The sequence below is a fragment of the Triturus cristatus genome, chromosome 3_1 (genome assembly GCF_964204655.1).
Source record: "Triturus cristatus chromosome 3_1, aTriCri1.1, whole genome shotgun sequence".
NCBI classification, from domain to species: domain Eukaryota; kingdom Metazoa; phylum Chordata; class Amphibia; order Caudata; family Salamandridae; genus Triturus; species Triturus cristatus.
Window position 1 is genome coordinate 200642846 of NC_140583.1, and position 22741 is coordinate 200665586.

A 22741-nucleotide genomic window follows, 5' to 3' on the forward strand; every position below is an offset into this window, starting at 1 on the left:
AGTAAGTTGCAAAAGATCTCCAAAAACTATGACGTGTTTTCCACCAAATAACATGTCATAGTCTGTCTTCAGAATTTGCTGCATTCTTAAATGCACAAAGGCAAGCATTAAGTTTGAAACCATGCTCACCTCATCAATAATGAGAACTTGCATCTTCTTCAAGACTCTTGAAACTTCCAAGGATGCTTCTCCAGTTAGCTTGTTGTATTGTATTTTGTTCTCATGCTCCACTGGTAACATTAGCAAACGATGTAAAGTGATTCCTTTTATGTTATATGCTGCTAACCCAGTTGGAGCAGTAACCACACAAGACAAAGTAGAATCCGTTTTTTGCTGTAGGTAGCTTCTGATGACTTTAATTAGGAAACTTTTTCCAGTTCCAGCTTGTCCGCTTACATACATCCTGATTGGATGAAATGATGTGCATGAGCACTCTTTTTTTTCATGTAGAAATCCGTGATCAATTTTGTTTCTGATCTCTTCATAAATTTGTTGCTGCTCTTCGTTCAGTTGTCTTTCCAAATTTTGTAAGTCTATAAATTCTTCTTGAGCTTGATTCATAGCCGTTTCCACTTCATTCATGGCTATTGATGCTTCATTTTCAACGATTGGTTGTCCTAGGGGATCTTGACTGAGTGTTTCTGAACTTTGGCTGTCCTGAGAACTGTCTCTAGCTATTTCTGCTGCAATTGTAGTTTCCTGTTCAATTTCTTCATTTAACATTTGCAGATAACTTGAGAATGTACTGCATTGTATGCTGTCTTTGCAAGCATTAAAAGAATCTTCATAGCTTTGAAATTCTCCCAGTAGTTCATCCTCTGTACGCCATGGTTTAAACAACTGTAAAAGAGCCAAGTAGTAAAATTCCTTCTTGTCAGTAGTGTCGCAACTCAGCTTCCTGTGATTTATCAAACTTCCTTTTGTTTGCTTCACCAAACATCCTTCCTCACCAATGACTTTATATTTTCCATTGTTGATGTCTTCTGCGGCTTTCCGTGAATAAATGTAGTTCTGCAGCACTTCATAGAGACACATGTTCTCCAGATGTTGACTTCTCTTGGGATAATATGTGTCCAACATGTTTGATTTCAAAATATCTGTACTTTCTGGGTCATTCTCGGCCAAATATTCAATTTCTCCAACAGATTTTAGTACCCGATTTCTCATTGCTGCAAGGCCTAAACTTGCCCAAATTATTCTTCTTGACTTCGAGTAGAGACTTGCAGAAGATAACCTATCTGAACATTCGTAGGATCCAATTTCTCGATGCGATAACATCTTCAAACTGAAACTGTACAGCTTCTTACTGACAGTTTTCTCGTGAGAAATCTCTTCCCACATTTCCTTCAATTCTGTTTTTTCTGATTTTGTAATGTAAGATGTTACATATCGAGCAACAGCAATGGAATTGTCAGCTACATACTGTATATCCATGTTAGCGTTCCACATGGATAAAATGACTGGGTTGTAGTCATTTATATTTTTTGATTCTTCTTTTCTTTTAAGGTTGTAGGTATTCTTAGGTGATTTTCTTGTGATAGTATGTCTCACAGCTGACATAAAACTGTTTACTCTTCCATTTGAAAGAACAGGTCTAGGAAATCCAAATCGACATTAGTGTAGTATTTATCTTTGCTCTTGTATTTCCGTCGACAGTATTTTCCACACCGATGACTTTGGAAACGTAAAACTTGCTCCTTTAACTTTTTCTCTTCTGTGCTTTTTGGTATAGCACATGTTGCATATTCTTCAATGTAAGATAACACTGCTTCATCAGTATCTGTTCCAAACTTTGGGGCATCCTTGATCCACAACAGCATATGAATATGAGGAGCACGTCTTGCCTGGTACTCTTTTCTCCAAAAGAAATCTACTACTTCTCCAAGAGGTGGATTTTTTTTATTGCAGATGAAGGACATCATAGCCTCAAATCTATGATTGAAATATCTGCAAACATTAACCGGATCCAATGAGCACAGTTCTCCTGCTGTCTTGTATTCGATGTTTTTAATGTTTGAATTTGCCTCTCGTAGAAAATCCAGTAAATCATCCCAATAAGTGGCTGCATGGGTTGGTGAGTAGCTACATGAGTGTCTATAGAGGTTATTAGTTGGTTTTTTGAGTATCACTATGAGTGTCTGAGTGTCTGTATGGTTCGGTGGGGGGTATTATGTAGTGCATAGGTGCATGAATGAGTGACTCACTCTTTGTATGTGTTGAAGACAGCATGTGTGCAGGACTGTATGGGTGGATGACTGTATGCATGGATGTGTTAGTGAGTGAATGACTGTCTCAATAGTGTCTTTATGAGTAACTACATATGTTTTAAACTAGTATATGTGACTATTGGTGTATATAAGTGAGTATATGTGAGAGTGAGAGATTGAAAGAGTTCCTGTATGAATAAGTATGTGTTTCTATAAGTGATTGTTAAAAAGACTAAGTATGTGTAAGTTTCTGTTAAAGTAAGTGTGCTGGTGTGTGTATAACTGTATATGCAAGTAAATTGATGTTTGTTTCTTTATTAGCATGAGTGACTATGTGTGTGAGTACCTCTATGGATGAGTGGCATTGTGTAACAGGATGTATACGTGTATGAGTACATATGATGAGTGAGTACATGTATGAGTGACTGTATAGGACTGTTGGTGGATGAGTGGATGTGTATGTTGATCTTAGAAATACTGAATAGGTTGTTGTTACTGTTATTGGTATGTCCATTGTTTTGATAATTTTAGTATCTATTTTTAAATGTGTGTATCAAAGGTTATATTAGGGTGAGAGGAGGTCTACCACTCTGTCACAAGGATGATGTCATCAGTGATGTCATTTGAGATGTCATCAGTGATGTCATGAGTGATGTCACTGACCATGTCATGAGTGATGTAATATGTGACGTCATCAGTAGTACATTGCGGGCGCGCGAGTTATAGTTAGCTGAACTAACTATAACGGGGGAATTTCATTGGTTTTTTACGAGTGAAATGTCCAGCTAACTATAACATGTGTGAAACCTTTGGTTTTTTCATTGAATTTCTAAGGTTTTTTAAATGCTAATTCCTAACTATAACGTGTGTGAAACCCATGGTTTTTTCAGTGAATTTGCAAGGTTTTTTAAATGCTAATTCCTAACTATAACGTGTGTTTAACCCATGGTTTTTTCAGTGAATTTGCAAGGTTTTTTAAATGGTAATTTTTTTTTCTTTCTTTTTTTTTTTTACATATTTTTATTTTAATTTTCTATCCTTTTTTAAAGACTATGGTTAAATTTTTAAAATTCTATAATATGTTTTTTTTAATATATTTTATAAAATAAACATGTAAAATTTATTAGCAATACATTTTTTTTTTTTTTTGGTACGCGTACCGTAAGCTTACGGTAAGCGTACGGTTTACGCAACGTCTGTAATTTTTCTACGCTGTTTGCGTATAGTTACGCAATTTGCGTAGCCGCGCGTACTCCGCGTGGGACGCGTACGGTGTACGCTACACGCGCACGTTACGCGGAAGTGTCGGGTAGTGACTGTTATGCGCATGCGCGCAAGCGCGTGTCTTTTTTACGCGCATGCGTACTTTTGCCGTAAGCGCACCGTAAGCGTACCGTAAGCGTACGGTAGGTCATGTGATCATGAAACACAACTTTTGATTGGATGAAACTACTTTCAGTTCTAGAACTCTCCTACACCACACCCATTCCCCTCATTTCTGCTTGTGATCCCTTAGGAGAAGGAGCTGGGTTGTCTTTGTGATACGATGGCAGAACAGCAGAGCCCTTCTGAGAGTGAGGACACATGCTCGACTTTTTGGAGGTAACCCTTCATTAAGTCAACCAAGCACATCCACAGCAGCTCAGCCTGGACCATCATCTACAGGGCTGTCCTTCTTCTGCAGGTCAGGTGAGCCCTTCATCTGTGGGGGGAGAATCTCCTTTTGCTGACCCTCAGGAAATTAACCCTCGATTTCTGAGGGTTGATATTCGATGCGCCTCTTGTCATGATCTAATTTGTCATAGGGAGACCAGTGTTTCCCTAGTGAACAACAAAATAGATCAGCACACTTGTCGCAGAGACTAATATTCCCACTCTTTCTTTCCTCTGTCCCTGCATGAACACAACGGCTCTTTTAAGAGCCAACCTTATCTTTCATCTTTTTTTATATATGTTTTTAAAAACTTTTTTTATTTTTTTTTTTACTGTACGCGTACGGTGCGCGTAATTTTTTTTTTTTTTTTTAAAAACACTAAAAATCAATTATCACATTACAAGGTCCTTGAGAGACTACAATTATTATTATTGACTTACCATACCCACTCAAAAAAATATTTATTCATTTGTTTTTAAAAAGAATTGCTTTAAAAATGGTTCTAGTTTTCGAAAATTTTCTATATCAATCTGAAAAAAAAGAAAAAAGTATTAATATTTTTAAAACATTTTATAATACAGTACACATATTTACATATTTATCAAAAAATATTTTTGCCTTATTTTTGCTGTTTTCAGAATATATTGCATTTCACTATAAATTGTGAAAGCAATTGCATTCATTATTTTACAGCGGGCAAAAAAAAATAACAATCTCAAAGATTGTATTAAAAAAGCCCAGAATCTCTTTTTACTTAAACTTAACATTATAGAAATGCATAATATTCTAAAAAAATATCATCTAATACCAATACTTATTTCTTTAAAATACCGTCTGATATGTTTGTTTCAGAAGTATAATCACAATATTATATCTCAAATAACTCCACATTACATCTGGTTCCATTTCCTTTAGGCCAAATAGTAATTTTAAAATTCTTTTTTGATTAAATTTCCAATGGTAATCCAATAAAATTCTAAAGTTTTATTTGTACAGATCTCACCGATTCTCTGTAACATATTGGTTCCCGAAAGATTTATTAATAATAAATTAAGTCCACAATAGAATTGGTTACCTTTCCACATGGCCAAATAGAAATTCAAAAAATCTTTTTTGAATAAATTTCCAATGGCACTCCAATAACATTCCAAAATTTAAATTGTGCAGATGTTACCGATTTTCTCTAAATTTTTGGTTTTCCAAAGTTTCATTAAAAATTAAAAAAGTCCACATTACAATTGGTTATCTTTCCATTAGGCCAAATGATAATTTAAAAAATCTTTATTTTTGAAAATTCCAATGGTAATCCAATCAAATGGTAAAATTGTTTTGTCCAGATCTTGCCAAGTCTCTCTAAAATTTAGGTTTCAGGAAGATTAGATAGGAATTTGCTAAATCAAAAGGCAAACGTTGCTTAAAAACCAATTGGGAATCATTACACAGTGTCCAGCCTTTTTCACATTTAAGATAAACTGTGTAATGTCCAGAAGTAACAGTAGGTCCTTCATGGAAAATTATTGCAACAGTTACAAAAGTTTTTCCTGAAATTGATAATTGCTGTCCTGTAAACTTCTTTATTAAAGTATCCAATTTTGAACCATCAGCTCTACATCGTTGCATCATTAAAATTACATACTGTCCGTATTCCTTTAAAATTAATGTTGAAAACATGTCAGATTGACACTCACCGCATTGCATGCTATGATTAGCATCTTTAACTAATTTAGCAAAAGTGACTGTTTTAGTCTCTGGCAATGTCAAAAAAATAAACCTTTCATTATCAACATTAGAGCCACATATATTATAACAGTTTTCACAACTATGTTCCCATTTATAAGAGAGACCAAATAAATTATCAATTGCAACTTCTTCTTCTTCCAGTACCTGAAGAAAAAACATCAAAAATTCGTGTGCATCTTGCTGTTCATTTTGAGAAAACTGTGTTCGTCCTGAACATACATCTAAAAGTTTTCTAATTTCAGTAGCACTTTCTATTTGAGTTTTATCATTACTCAGCTTTTGAAAAAGGAGACTCGGCTCTGAACAGAATCTTTTTCCCTGATTTACTATTATCTGCTCTTGCAAACTTTCCAGATAAAATGCAACATTCAGCACTACATTTGCGTAGCAGTTGACACCAGAGCTATTTTCAAAATGACATCCTACAACCTGTTCTTCTTTTTCCTTACTCTTTTTGCTTGCAATTACATCACTCCTCTTTTTTTTCCTCCTCTGTACATCTTCATCACAGATATTCTCATTTCTCCTTTTACGAGAAACTACACGTTTCTCCAACACAGGATACTGACCTAAATGAGGAGCATAGCTTCTTCTTAATCTATTATACTCCTTTACACAATTTGTATCAGCACTAACTTTTGAGTCATCAAAGTCTATCATGAATAAACCTGATAATGTTTTCACTTGTGACAAAGCAACATATGCCATACCTTCTTTGAACACAGTTGAACCAATGTTCACAAATGCACAATCTACAGTCAATCCTTGAGACTTGTGAATAGTTACAGCATATGCTAGCGAAAACGGAAACTGCTTCCTACATACATATAAGTCTTTCACAAGCATGAAACGAACTGAACAACGACAAATGTCTTTAACTTCTGCTATCTGATCAAATTTTATTTTTAAACATTCAATTCCATCTTTTTTCTGATAATTAATAAAACCCACAACTCTTCCCATAGCTCCATTAACTAAACCTTTTTCAACATCCAAATTTCTCCTTAAAAATACTCTACAGTTCATGCAAACATATAGATTTTTTTCTAATCCAGCTGTTTTGGAAATGTTCTTCTCTAGTGAATCCAATTTATTTTTCAGTGTGCCTGTTACTGTGACAGTAATTCTTCCATCCTCTATTTTGTCCACTGCTTCTAATTTCCTGATCTCTTCCTTTTCCAATTTCAAAAGCTCCTCATTGAATATTGAGCATTCACATAGAGTTGGCATTAAGCAGATGATACTTTTCTTTTCTGCAATGTTCTTGTATATCTTCTCTGCAACTATTTCTTCCTTTGGAAATAAATTATGTAGCAGCCGACTCTGTAATGCTTTTTTGCCAACTTCTGTGAGTAGTCCAATTCTGATATCTTTCAGAATACTTCCATATGCTTCATCGCTTGCTTGCCTCATATTAGTAGTAAGTTCCTTGTACTCAAAGAAGGACCAAATATTTGTATTTCCGATGCTTCCCAATGACTTCTTTGTGTCTTCATGTGTCACAGTATTAAACACTGGTTGTCCTTTAACTGGAGTAAGTTGCAAAAGATCTCCAAAAACTATGACGTGTTTTCCACCAAATAACATGTCATAGTCTGTCTTCAGAATTTGCTGCATTCTTAAATGCACAAAGGCAAGCATTAAGTTTGAAACCATGCTCACCTCATCAATAATGAGAACTTGCATCTTCTTCAAGACTCTTGAAACTTCCAAGGATGCTTCTCCAGTTAGCTTGTTGTATTGTATTTTGTTCTCATGCTCCACTGGTAACATTAGCAAACGATGTAAAGTGATTCCTTTTATGTTATATGCTGCTAACCCAGTTGGAGCAGTAACCACACAAGACAAAGTAGAATCCGTTTTTTGCTGTAGGTAGCTTCTGATGACTTTAATTAGGAAACTTTTTCCAGTTCCAGCTTGTCCGCTTACATACATCCTGATTGGATGAAATGATGTGCATGAGCACTCTTTTTTTTCATGTAGAAATCCGTGATCAATTTTGTTTCTGATCTCTTCATAAATTTGTTGCTGCTCTTCGTTCAGTTGTCTTTCCAAATTTTGTAAGTCTATAAATTCTTCTTGAGCTTGATTCATAGCCGTTTGCACTTCATTCATGGCTATTGATGCTTCATTTTCAACGATTGGTTGTCCTAGGGGATCTTGACTGAGTGTTTCTGAACTTTGGCTGTCCTGAGAACTGTCTCTAGCTATTTCTGCTGCAATTGTAGTTTCCTGTTCAATTTCTTCATTTAACATTTGCAGATAACTTGAGAATGTACTGCATTGTATGCTGTCTTTGCAAGCATTAAAAGAATCTTCATAGCTTTGAAATTCTCCCAGTAGTTCATCCTCTGTACGCCATGGTTTAAACAACTGTAAAAGAGCCAAGTAGTAAAATTCCTTCTTGTCAGTAGTGTCGCAACTCAGCTTCCTGTGATTTATCAAACTTCCTTTTGTTTGCTTCACCAAACATCCTTCCTCACCAATGACTTTATATTTTCCATTGTTGATGTCTTCTGCGGCTTTCCGTGAATAAATGTAGTTCTGCAGCACTTCATAGAGACACATGTTCTCCAGATGTTGACTTCTCTTGGGATAATATGTGTCCAACATGTTTGATTTCAAAATATCTGTACTTTCTGGGTCATTCTCGGCCAAATATTCAATTTCTCCAACAGATTTTAGTACCCGATTTCTCATTGCTGCAAGGCCTAAACTTGCCCAAATTATTCTTCTTGACTTCGAGTAGAGACTTGCAGAAGATAACCTATCTGAACATTCGTAGGATCCAATTTCTCGATGCGATAACATCTTCAAACTGAAACTGTACAGCTTCTTACTGACAGTTTTCTCGTGAGAAATCTCTTCCCACATTTCCTTCAATTCTGTTTTTTCTGATTTTGTAATGTAAGATGTTACATATCGAGCAACAGCAATGGAATTGTCAGCTACATACTGTATATCCATGTTAGCGTTCCACATGGATAAAATGACTGGGTTGTAGTCATTTATATTTTTTGATTCTTCTTTTCTTTTAAGGTTGTAGGTATTCTTAGGTGATTTTCTTGTGATAGTATGTCTCACAGCTGACATAAAACTGTTTACTCTTCCATTTGAAAGAACAGGTCTAGGAAATCCAAATCGACATTAGTGTAGTATTTATCTTTGCTCTTGTATTTCCGTCGACAGTATTTTCCACACCGATGACTTTGGAAACGTAAAACTTGCTCCTTTAACTTTTTCTCTTCTGTGCTTTTTGGTATAGCACATGTTGCATATTCTTCAATGTAAGATAACACTGCTTCATCAGTATCTGTTCCAAACTTTGGGGCATCCTTGATCCACAACAGCATATGAATATGAGGAGCACGTCTTGCCTGGTACTCTTTTCTCCAAAAGAAATCTACTACTTCTCCAAGAGGTGGATTTTTTTTATTGCAGATGAAGGACATCATAGCCTCAAATCTATGATTGAAATATCTGCAAACATTAACCGGATCCAATGAGCACAGTTCTCCTGCTGTCTTGTATTCGATGTTTTTAATGTTTGAATTTGCCTCTCGTAGAAAATCCAGTAAATCATCCCAATAAGTGGCTGCATGGGTTGGTGAGTAGCTACATGAGTGTCTATAGAGGTTATTAGTTGGTTTTTTGAGTATCACTATGAGTGTCTGAGTGTCTGTATGGTTCGGTGGGGGGTATTATGTAGTGCATAGGTGCATGAATGAGTGACTCACTCTTTGTATGTGTTGAAGACAGCATGTGTGCAGGACTGTATGGGTGGATGACTGTATGCATGGATGTGTTAGTGAGTGAATGACTGTCTCAATAGTGTCTTTATGAGTAACTACATATGTTTTAAACTAGTATATGTGACTATTGGTGTATATAAGTGAGTATATGTGAGAGTGAGAGATTGAAAGAGTTCCTGTATGAATAAGTATGTGTTTCTATAAGTGATTGTTAAAAAGACTAAGTATGTGTAAGTTTCTGTTAAAGTAAGTGTGCTGGTGTGTGTATAACTGTATATGCAAGTAAATTGATGTTTGTTTCTTTATTAGCATGAGTGACTATGTGTGTGAGTACCTCTATGGATGAGTGGCATTGTGTAACAGGATGTATACGTGTATGAGTACATATGATGAGTGAGTACATGTATGAGTGACTGTATAGGACTGTTGGTGGATGAGTGGATGTGTATGTTGATCTTAGAAATACTGAATAGGTTGTTGTTACTGTTATTGGTATGTCCATTGTTTTGATAATTTTAGTATCTATTTTTAAATGTGTGTATCAAAGGTTATATTAGGGTGAGAGGAGGTCTACCACTCTGTCACAAGGATGATGTCATCAGTGATGTCATTTGAGATGTCATCAGTGATGTCATGAGTGATGTCACTGACCATGTCATGAGTGATGTAATATGTGACGTCATCAGTAGTACATTGCGGGCGCGCGAGTTATAGTTAGCTGAACTAACTATAACGGGGGAATTTCATTGGTTTTTTACGAGTGAAATGTCCAGCTAACTATAACATGTGTGAAACCTTTGGTTTTTTCATTGAATTTCTAAGGTTTTTTAAATGCTAATTCCTAACTATAACGTGTGTGAAACCCATGGTTTTTTCAGTGAATTTGCAAGGTTTTTTAAATGCTAATTCCTAACTATAACGTGTGTTTAACCCATGGTTTTTTCAGTGAATTTGCAAGGTTTTTTAAATGGTAATTTTTTTTTCTTTCTTTTTTTTTTTTACATATTTTTATTTTAATTTTCTATCCTTTTTTAAAGACTATGGTTAAATTTTTAAAATTCTATAATATGTTTTTTTTAATATATTTTATAAAATAAACATGTAAAATTTATTAGCAATACATTTTTTTTTTTTTTTGGTACGCGTACCGTAAGCTTACGGTAAGCGTACGGTTTACGCAACGTCTGTAATTTTTCTACGCTGTTTGCGTATAGTTACGCAATTTGCGTAGCCGCGCGTACTCCGCGTGGGACGCGTACGGTGTACGCTACACGCGCACGTTACGCGGAAGTGTCGGGTAGTGACTGTTATGCGCATGCGCGCAAGCGCGTGTCTTTTTTACGCGCATGCGTACTTTTGCCGTAAGCGCACCGTAAGCGTACCGTAAGCGTACGGTAGGTCATGTGATCATGAAACACAACTTTTGATTGGATGAAACTACTTTCAGTTCTAGAACTCTCCTACACCACACCCATTCCCCTCATTTCTGCTTGTGATCCCTTAGGAGAAGGAGCTGGGTTGTCTTTGTGATACGATGGCAGAACAGCAGAGCCCTTCTGAGAGTGAGGACACATGCTCGACTTTTTGGAGGTAACCCTTCATTAAGTCAACCAAGCACATCCACAGCAGCTCAGCCTGGACCATCATCTACAGGGCTGTCCTTCTTCTGCAGGTCAGGTGAGCCCTTCATCTGTGGGGGGAGAATCTCCTTTTGCTGACCCTCAGGAAATTAACCCTCGATTTCTGAGGGTTGATATTCGATGCGCCTCTTGTCATGATCTAATTTGTCATAGGGAGACCAGTGTTTCCCTAGTGAACAACAAAATAGATCAGCACACTTGTCGCAGAGACTAATATTCCCACTCTTTCTTTCCTCTGTCCCTGCATGAACACAACGGCTCTTTTAAGAGCCAACCTTATCTTTCATCTTTTTTTTATATATGTTTTTAAAAACTTTTTTTTTTTTTTTTTTTACTGTACGCGTACGGTGCGCGTAATTTTTTTTTTTTTTTTTTAAAAACACTAAAAATCAATTATCACATTACAAGGTCCTTGAGAGACTACAATTATTATTATTGACTTACCATACCCACTCAAAAAAATATTTATTCATTTGTTTTTAAAAAGAATTGCTTTAAAAATGGTTCTAGTTTTCGAAAATTTTCTATATCAATCTGAAAAAAAAGAAAAAAGTATTAATATTTTTAAAACATTTTATAATACAGTACACATATTTACATATTTATCAAAAAATATTTTTGCCTTATTTTTGCTGTTTTCAGAATATATTGCATTTCACTATAAATTGTGAAAGCAATTGCATTCATTATTTTACAGCGGGCAAAAAAAAATAACAATCTCAAAGATTGTATTAAAAAAGCCCAGAATCTCTTTTTACTTAAACTTAACATTATAGAAATGCATAATATTCTAAAAAAATATCATCTAATACCAATACTTATTTCTTTAAAATACCGTCTGATATGTTTGTTTCAGAAGTATAATCACAATATTATATCTCAAATAACTCCACATTACATCTGGTTCCATTTCCTTTAGGCCAAATAGTAATTTTAAAATTCTTTTTTGATTAAATTTCCAATGGTAATCCAATAAAATTCTAAAGTTTTATTTGTACAGATCTCACCGATTCTCTGTAACATATTGGTTCCCGAAAGATTTATTAATAATAAATTAAGTCCACAATAGAATTGGTTACCTTTCCACATGGCCAAATAGAAATTCAAAAAATCTTTTTTGAATAAATTTCCAATGGCACTCCAATAACATTCCAAAATTTAAATTGTGCAGATGTTACCGATTTTCTCTAAATTTTTGGTTTTCCAAAGTTTCATTAAAAATTAAAAAAGTCCACATTACAATTGGTTATCTTTCCATTAGGCCAAATGATAATTTAAAAAATCTTTATTTTTGAAAATTCCAATGGTAATCCAATCAAATGGTAAAATTGTTTTGTCCAGATCTTGCCAAGTCTCTCTAAAATTTAGGTTTCAGGAAGATTAGATAGGAATTTGCTAAATCAAAAGGCAAACGTTGCTTAAAAACCAATTGGGAATCATTACACAGTGTCCAGCCTTTTTCACATTTAAGATAAACTGTGTAATGTCCAGAAGTAACAGTAGGTCCTTCATGGAAAATTATTGCAACAGTTACAAAAGTTTTTCCTGAAATTGATAATTGCTGTCCTGTAAACTTCTTTATTAAAGTATCCAATTTTGAACCATCAGCTCTACATCGTTGCATCATTAAAATTACATACTGTCCGTATTCCTTTAAAATTAATGTTGAAAACATGTCAGATTGACACTCACCGCATTGCATGCTATGATTAGCATCTTTAACTAATTTAGCAAAAGTGACTGTTTTAGTCTCTGGCAATGTCAAAAAAATAAACCTTTCATTATCAACATTAGAGCCACATATATTATAACAGTTTTCACAACTATGTTCCCATTTATAAGAGAGACCAAATAAATTATCAATTGCAACTTCTTCTTCTTCCAGTACCTGAAGAAAAAACATCAAAAATTCATGTGCATCTTGCTGTTCATTTTGAGAAAACTGTGTTCGTCCTGAACATACATCTAAAAGTTTTCTAATTTCAGTAGCACTTTCTATTTGAGTTTTATCATTACTCAGCTTTTGAAAAAGGAGACTCAGCTCTGAACAGAATCTTTTTCCCTGATTTACTATTATCTGCTCTTGCAAACTTTCCAGATAAAATGCAACATTCAGCACTACATTTGCGTAGCAGTTGACACCAGAGCTATTTTCAAAATGACATCCTACAACCTGTTCTTCTTTTTCCTTACTCTTTTTGCTTGCAATTACATCACTCCTCTTTTTTTTCCTCCTCTGTACATCTTCATCACAGATATTCTCATTTCTCCTTTTACGAGAAACTACACGTTTCTCCAACACAGGATACTGACCTAAATGAGGAGCATAGCTTCTTCTTAATCTATTATATTCCTTTACACAATTTGTATCAGCACTAACTTTTGAGTCATCAAAGTCTATCATGAATAAACCTGATAATGTTTTCACTCGTGACAAAGCAACATATGCCATACCTTCTTTGAACACAGTTGAACCAATGTTCACAAATGCACAATCTACAGTCAATCCTTGAGACTTGTGAATAGTTACAGCATATGCTAGCGAAAACGGAAACTGCTTCCTACGTACATATAAGTCTTTCACAAGCATGAAACGAACTGAACAACGACAAATGTCTTTAACTTCTTCTATCTGATCAAATTTTATTTTTAAACATTCAATTCCATCTTTTTTCTGATAATTAATAAAACCCACAACTCTTCCCATAGCTCCATTAACTAAACCTTTTTCAACATCCAAATTTCTCCTTAAAAATACTCTACAGTTCATGCAAACATATAGATTTTTTTCTAATCCAGCTGTTTTGGAAATGTTCTTCTCTAGTGAATCCAATTTATTTTTCAGTGTGCCTGTTACTGTGACAGTAATTCTTCCATCCTCTATTTTGTCCACTGCTTCTAATTTCCTGATCTCTTCCTTTTCCAATTTCATAAGCTCCTCATTGAATATTGAGCATTCACGTAGAGTTGGCATTAAGCAGATGATACTTTTCTTTTCTGCAATGTTCTTGTATATCTTCTCTGCAACTATTTCTTCCTTTGGAAATAAATTATGTAGCAGCCGACTCTGTAATGCTTTTTTGCCAACTTCTGTGAGTAGTCCAATTCTGATATCTTTCAGAATACTTCCATATGCTTCATCGCTTGCTTGCCTCATATTAGTAGTAAGTTCCTTGTACTCAAAGAAGGACCAAATATTTGTATTTCCGATGCTTCCCAATGACTTCTTTGTGTCTTCATGTGTCACAGTATTAAACACTGGTTGTCCTTTAACTGGAGTAAGTTGCAAAAGATCTCCAAAAACTATGACGTGTTTTCCACCAAATAACATGTCATAGTCTGTCTTCAGAATTTGCTGCATTCTTAAATGCACAAAGGCAAGCATTAAGTTTGAAACCATGCTCACCTCATCAATAATGAGAACTTGCATCTTCTTCAAGACTCTTGAAACTTCCAAGGATGCTTCTCCAGTTAGCTTGTTGTATTGTATTTTGTTCTCATGCTCCACTGGTAACATTAGCAAACGATGTAAAGTGATTCCTTTTATGTTATATGCTGCTAACCCAGTTGGAGCAGTAACCACACAAGACAAAGTAGAATCCGTTTTTTGCTGTAGGTAGCTTCTGATGACTTTAATTAGGAAACTTTTTCCAGTTCCAGCTTGTCCGCTTACATACATCCTGATTGGATGAAATGATGTGCATGAGCACTCTTTTTTTTCATGTAGAAATCCGTGATCAATTTTGTTTCTGATCTCTTCATAAATTTGTTGCTGCTCTTCGTTCAGTTGTCTTTCCAAATTTTGTAAGTCTATAAATTCTTCTTGAGCTTGATTCATAGCCGTTTCCACTTCATTCATGGCTATTGATGCTTCATTTTCAACGATTGGTTGTCCTGGGGGATCTTGACTGAGTGTTTCTGAACTTTGGCTGTCCTGAGAACTGTCTCTAGCTATTTCTGCTGCAATTGTAGTTTCCTGTTCAATTTCTTCATTTAACATTTGCAGATAACTTGAGAATGTACTGCATTGTATGCTGTCTTTGCAAGCATTAAAAGAATCTTCATAGCTTTGAAATTCTCCCAGTAGTTCATCCTCTGTACGCCATGGTTTAAACAACTGTAAAAGAGCCAAGTAGTAAAATTCCTTCTTGTCAGTAGTGTCGCAACTCAGCTTCCTGTGATTTATCAAACTTCCTTTTGTTTGCTTCACCAAACATCCTTCCTCACCAATGACTTTATATTTTCCATTGTTGATGTCTTCTGCGGCTTTCCGTGAATAAATGTAGTTCTGCAGCACTTCATAGAGACACATGTTCTCCAGATGTTGACTTCTCTTGGGATAATATGTGTCCAACATGTTTGATTTCAAAATATCTGTACTTTCTGGGTCATTCTCGGCCAAATATTCAATTTCTCCAACAGATTTTAGTACCCGATTTCTCATTGCTGCAAGGCCTAAACTTGCCCAAATTATTCTTCTTGACTTCGAGTAGAGACTTGCAGAAGATAACCTATCTGAACATTCGTAGGATCCAATTTCTCGATGCGATAACATCTTCAAACTGAAACTGTACAGCTTCTTACTGACAGTTTTCTCGTGAGAAATCTCTTCCCACATTTCCTTCAATTCTGTTTTTTCTGATTTTGTAATGTAAGATGTTACATATCGAGCAACAGCAATGGAATTGTCAGCTACATACTGTATATCCATGTTAGCGTTCCACATGGATAAAATGACTGGGTTGTAGTCATTTATATTTTTTGATTCTTCTTTTCTTTTAAGGTTGTAGGTATTCTTAGGTGATTTTCTTGTGATAGTATGTCTCACAGCTGACATAAAACTGTTTACTCTTCCATTTGAAAGAACAGGTCTAGGAAATCCAAATCGACATTTAGTGTAGTATTTATCTTTGCTCTTGTATTTCCGTCGACAGTATATTCCACACCGATGACTTTGGAAACGTAAAACTTGCTCCTTTAACTTTTTCTCTTCTGTGCTTTTTGGTATAGCACATGTTGCATATTCTTCAATGTAAGATAACACTGCTTCATCAGTATCTGTTCCAAACTTTGGGGCATTCTTGATCCACAACAGCATATGAATATGAGGAGCACCTCTTGCCTGGTACTCTTTTCTCCAAAAGAAATCTACTACTTCTCCAAGAGGTGGATTTTTTTTATTGCAGATGAAGGACATCATAGCCTCAAATCTATGATTGAAATATGTGCAAACATTAACCGGATCCAATGAGCACAGTTCTCCTGCTGTCTTGTATTCGATGTTTTTAATGTTTGAATTTGCCTCTCGTAGAAAATCCAGTAAATCATCCCAAGCGTACTCCGCACAGCTTAGGGTAACGAACCATGTTGGTGTTCCTAAATTCCGTAACATGCATTTTAATTCACCATGGCGTCGGTACCAATATTCATTTGTCCCACGCTGACAAGCCATCAGATTGATCAGTTGTGTTTCCAAATGATCATTTCGGTGCTGCACTTTCTCCATAAAATCCTTAGCAGACACATTTTGTAAATGTACTCCACTTTTTAAAATGTGATTTACTGCATAAGACAGTGCAGACAAGTCGCTTTCAAATAAAAGATAGAACAAATAAGGAATACTTTGTCGAAATCTGGGATCTTCAGCATATAGTCTTGTAGTCCGATACTCAGAAGCTGGAATCTGTTCCGGACGTTCATCGTATCGTCCTCCTTTTCCTTTAGGAAACAGCTGGGGAAAACATCGAGCTTCCAAACTCTCCTCCCATACACTCACGGGACTTCCTTTTGCTTTCTTCATCTGAAAGAGATCAATATTGTCTCCCATAACTTCTTTTGAATGAAGAGGATGTATGCTAAAATGTTCATAAATTTCTTCTTCCTTTGACTTGTCCACTTTTTCAATTTGTCCAGTTGGTGTTTCTGTGTCTTCTTGTAAATCTTCTTCTTCTTCTTCTTGTATATAAATTGATTCATACCATTTGTTATTCCTTTTCAAATACAAATTTGCTCTTTGTACTTTCCGTACATCTACCAGCTCCTGCCAAATCTTCTTATTCTTTGTAGGTACACCATTAACCAGAATAATTAATGGTTCAGTTTCCAAAGTATCCGCATCAATAGTTTCCATATTTATTTTCAAATCCAAGGGCAAATACACCACTCTACCTTTTAAACCTCTCAGTAAATCAGAAGGAGGTAATTTACCAGTTTTGGGCTCCATACGTACTATGGTCTGGAACGGATGAACACATTGAATGAGTATAGACTCATATGTATTTAATTCAGAAAGTTCAGCAGGAATAGCATCCAATTCTAAATTATTATGTACTGCTCTGGTCGGCATTCTATTTTCCTCTAACTTGTTGTAACAGTATTTACAAATACGCTGTACTTCACCCAATTCAAAACAATTTTCAAGAAATATATATGTGGCAAAATCCTTCCACTTATAATTATCTTCATTTTCACTCTTTCTGTAGAGATCAACATACCTGGTTTGTTTTCTATAATGAGTTCTGCGGCAACAAATACAAGTAATATTTGGTCTTTCATTAGAGATTATTGCAAATTTTGTTATGTGATCATTAAATGTCTTACTTACAGAGGGTTCTACATTCTCTTCCACTTCTTCCTCATTTACTGTGTCCTTCTCTGCACTGTTTTGTTCAGGACCAAAGTAACAAAACTGAATTTCATCAACAACCTTCTCTACATCTGATACCGTTCCACGGAACAGAGCCCTATTCAATTCATCTAACTTTATTGCTGGACTTTTAGCAAAATACAACCGTCTCACAAACTTTCTCATTTCAGTATGATGAACAGCCAACATCCTAAAATGATGGAAAACACTATTACACACTTTCCAAGATAGACAAGCCAGAGAATGACCCTGCAAACCAGTATTCTCTCTCACTCTGCACGGATCTAGACTTTGAAGCACCTTAATCTTCTGTTTTATACTTTTTTTACTAAATTCTCTTAGAAACTCACGAAATTTGTCAATAGATTCCTGACGCACAGTGCAAATACTACTACAATTCCAAGTGTACACTGGGGCTTTAGGACGTCTCCCCATAGCCTCTTCCGCCATCACTTGTACCTCATCTCTTGGAACCATTATCTCCTTCTCCATTATGCAACCATTTTTTACTTCGTAAGCACGACCTCTGGTGTCAACTGCATGCAGCAAACTATTACTTTGAAAATAGCTCTCTTCATTAAAAAAAGGTTCACTACTTGAACTATGCATCCACTTTCCTAAAAACACTTTACAAAAGTTTGTTCTGTTCACTACTCTTTTCCTTTTGCTATGTGATTTCAGTACATTAACCATTTTGTCTAATGTACGCATCCTATTCAAAATTAAAATGAATAGTTTCCTTTTTAATTCTAATGCCTTTGCTGCAATGGCTTCAATTTCTTTTTTTCTTTTATAAAACTTACTCTTTTGCTTATATTTCTTCACATCCTTTATCAAATTGGACATAACTCTTCTCTGAAACATTTTTCTACGTATCTCTTTAAACGCTGTTTTTCTATTTATGTAAATCTTTTCAGTTGCAGAAGGTATATTTGCATTAACTAAATTCTCAATTTTTTCCTGTCCTTTTCTTTTCATTACATTCTTTCCAGTACAGACATTTTGTACATTTTTCATTCTTTTGAATATATTTTTTAGAAATTGTTTTTTCTGCTTACCAGAAGATTTTTTCTTTTTTCCAACATGAGCATCTTCTACTAACTTTGGTCCTCCAGTTGTCTTCAAATATAGGTTTTTTTTGTGAGTTTTTTTAACTCTGGATTTTGTAGGCATCTTAAATTTTGTTCACTGCTCTTCAGCAATACCTGAAAAAAACTAAAAAAAAATTCCTTTATTTTATTTAAATATATTACTACATTTCTTTTCACAATAGTCACAAAACGAAATTTCTTTACCAATTTAAATGCACACTTACTGCTCTTTTTTTTTGGCAAGTGATAATCACTTTTACAGACTGACACATTATGAATCCACTTGTCAGATTTTTTTAAATGCACATGTCCAAACTGCTTTTTCAGACCACCACCATGTGTATCCTGGGTGACTGCCTACACTCCAGCAAGGGCAACCAGCCTTAGTGATGCTGAATGTCTTTGCATTACAGACTGAAACCTCAAAACCCACTCGCTTGTAAATACTGTGCATGATTATACATGGAAAGGAGCTGGGTGTGTGCTAAGAGTCTGCTTCTGCACCAAAAAATCGCTCCCCCTTTTTCCTACTAATGCAACTGTGAAATCACCAGAGCAAAACGCAATAAATCTCTGCCTGTAATTCCTATTTGCACACAGAGTCATGTTTTCACATTAGTCACAAAACGAAATTTCTTTGCCAATTTGAATGCACACTTACTGCTCTTTTTTTTTGGCAAGTGATAATCACTTTTACAGACTGACACATTATGAATCCACTTTTCAGATTTTTTTAAAAAGCCCATGTCCAAACTGCTTTTTCAGACCACCACCATGTGTATCCTGGGTGACTGCCTACACTCCAGCAAGGGCAACCAGCCTTAGTGATGCTGAATGTCTTTGCATTACAGACTGAAACCTCAAAACCCACTCGCTTGTAAATACTGTGCATGATTATACATGGAAAGGAGCTGGGTGTGTGCTAAGAGTCTGCTTCTGCACCAAAAAATCGCTCCCCCTTTTTCCTACTAATGCAACTGTGAAATCACCAGAGCAAAACGCAATAAATCTCTGCCTGTAATTCCTATTTGCACACAGAGTCATGTTTTCACATTAGTCACAAAACGAAATTTCTTTGCCAATTTGAATGCACACTTACTGCTCTTTTTTTTTGGCAAGTGATAATCACTTTTACAGACTGACACATTATGAATCCACTTTTCAGATTTTTTTAAATGCACATGTCCAGACTGCTTTTTCAGGCCACCACCATGTGTATCCTGGGTGACTGCCTACACTCCAGCAAGGGCAACCAGCCTTAGTGATGCTGAATAACTTTGCATTACAGACTGAAACCTCAAAACCCACTCGCTTGTAAATACTGTGCATGATTATACATGGAAAGGAGCTGGGTGTGTGCTAAGAGTCTGCTTCTGCACCAAAAAATCGCTCCCCGTTTTCCTACTAATGCAACTGTGAAATCACCAGAGCAAAACGCAATAAATCTCTGCCTGTAATTCCTATTTGCACACAGAGTCATGTTTTCACATTAGTCACAAAACGAAATTTCTTTGCCAATTTGAATGCACACTTACTGCTCTTTTTTTTTGGCAAGTGATAATCACTTTTACAGACTGACACATTATGAATCCACTTTTCAGATTTTTTTAAAAAGCCCATGTCCAGACTGCTTTTTCAGACCACCACCATGTGTATCCTGGGTGACTGCCTACACTCCAGCAAGGGCAACCAGCCTTAGTGATGCTGAATGTCTTTGCATTACAGACTGAAACCTCAAAACCCACTCGCTTGTAAATACTGTGCATGATTATACATGGAAAGGAGCTGGGTGTGTGCTAAGAGTCTGCTTCTGCACCAAAAAATCGCTCCCCCTTTTTCCTACTAATGCAACTGTGAAATCACCAGAGCAAAACGCAATAAATCTCTGCCTGTAATTCCTATTTGCACACAGAGTCATGTTTTCACATTAGTCACAAAACGAAATTTCTTTGCCAATTTGAATGCACACTTACTGCTCTTTTTTTTTGGCAAGTGATAATCACTTTTACAGACTGACACATTATGAATCCACTTTTCAGATTTTAAAAAAAGCCCATGTCCAGACTGCTTTTTCAGACCACCACCATGTGTATCCTGGGTGACTGCCTACACTCCAGCAAGGGCAACCAGCCTTAGTGATGCTGAATGTCTTTGCATTACAGACTGAAACCTCAAAACCCACTCGCTTGTAAATACTGTGCATGATTATACATGGAAAGGAGCTGGGTGTGTGCTAAGAGTCTGCTTCTGCACCAAAAAATCGCTCCCCCTTTTTCCTACTAATGCAACTGTGAAATCACCAGAGCAAAACGCAATAAATCTCTGCCTGTAATTCCTATTTGCACACAGAGTCATGTTTTCACATTAGTCGCAAAACGAAATTTCTTTGCCAATTTGAATGCACACTTACTGCTCTTTTTTTTTGGCAAGTGATAATCACTTTTACAGACTGACACATTATGAATCCACTTTTCAGATTTTTTTAAATGAACATGTCCAGACTGCTTTTTCAGACCACCACCATGTGTATCCTGGGTGACTGCCTACACTCCAGCAAGGGCAACCAGCCTTAGTGATGCTGAATGTCTTTGCATTACAGACTGAAACCTCAAAACCCACTCGCTTGTAAATACTGTGCATGATTATACATGGAAAGGAGCTGGGTGTGTGCTAAGAGTCTGCTTCTGCACCAAAAAATCGCTCCCCCTTTTTCCTACTAATGCAACTGTGAAATCACCAGAGCAAAACGCAATAAATCTCTGCCTGAGATTCCTATTTGCACACAGAGTCATGTTTTCACATTAGTCACAAAACGAAATTTCTTTGCCAATTTGAATGCACACTTACTGCTCTTTTTTTTTGGCAAGTGATAATCACTTTTACAGACTGACACATTATATATCCACTTTTCAGATTTTTTTAAAAAGCCCATGTCCAGACTGCTTTTTCAGACCACCACCATGTGTATCCTGGGTGACTGCCTACACTCCAGCAAGGGCAACCAGCCTTAGTGATGCTGAATGTCTTTGCATTACAGACTGAAACCTCAAAACCCACTCGCTTGTAAATACTGTGCATGATTATACATGGAAAGGGGCTGGGTGTGTGCTAAGAGTCTGCTTCTGCACCAAAAAATCGCTCCCCCTTTTTCCTACTAATGCAACTGTGAAATCACCAGAGCAAAACGCAATAAATCTCTGCCTGTAATTCCTATTTGCACACAGAGTCATGTTTTCACATTAGTCACAAAACGAAATTTCTTTGCCAATTTGAATGCACACTTACTGCTCTTTTTTTTTGGCAAGTGATAATCACTTTTACAGACTGACACATTATGAATCCACTTTTCAGATTTTTAAAAAAGCCCATGTCCAGACTGCTTTTTCAGACCACCACCATGTGTATCCTGGGTGACTGCCTACACTCCAGCAAGGGCAACCAGCCTTAGTGATGCTGAATGTCTTTGCATTACAGACTGAAACCTCAAAACCCACTCGCTTGTAAATACTGTGCATGATTATACATGGAAAGGAGCTGGGTGTGTGCTAAGAGTCTGCTTCTGCACCAAAAATCGCTCCCCCTTTTTCCTACTAATGCAACTGTGAAATCACCAGAGCAAAACGCAATAAATCTCTGCCTGTAATTCCTATTTGCACACAGAGTCATGTTTTCACATTAGTCACAAAACGAAATTTCTTTGCCAATTTGAATGCACACTTACTGCTCTTTTTTTTTGGCAAGTGATAATCACTTTTACAGACTGACACAGTATGAATCCACTTTTCAGATTTTTAAAAAAGCCCATGTCCAGACTGCTTTTTCAGACCACCACCATGTGTATCCTGGGTGACTGCCTACACTCCAGCAAGGGCAACCAGCCTTAGTGATGCTGAATGTCTTTGCATTACAGACTGAAACCTCAAAACCCACTCGCTTGTAAATACTGTGCATGATTATACATGGAAAGGAGCTGGGTGTGTGCTAAGAGTCTGCTTCTGCACCAAAAAATCG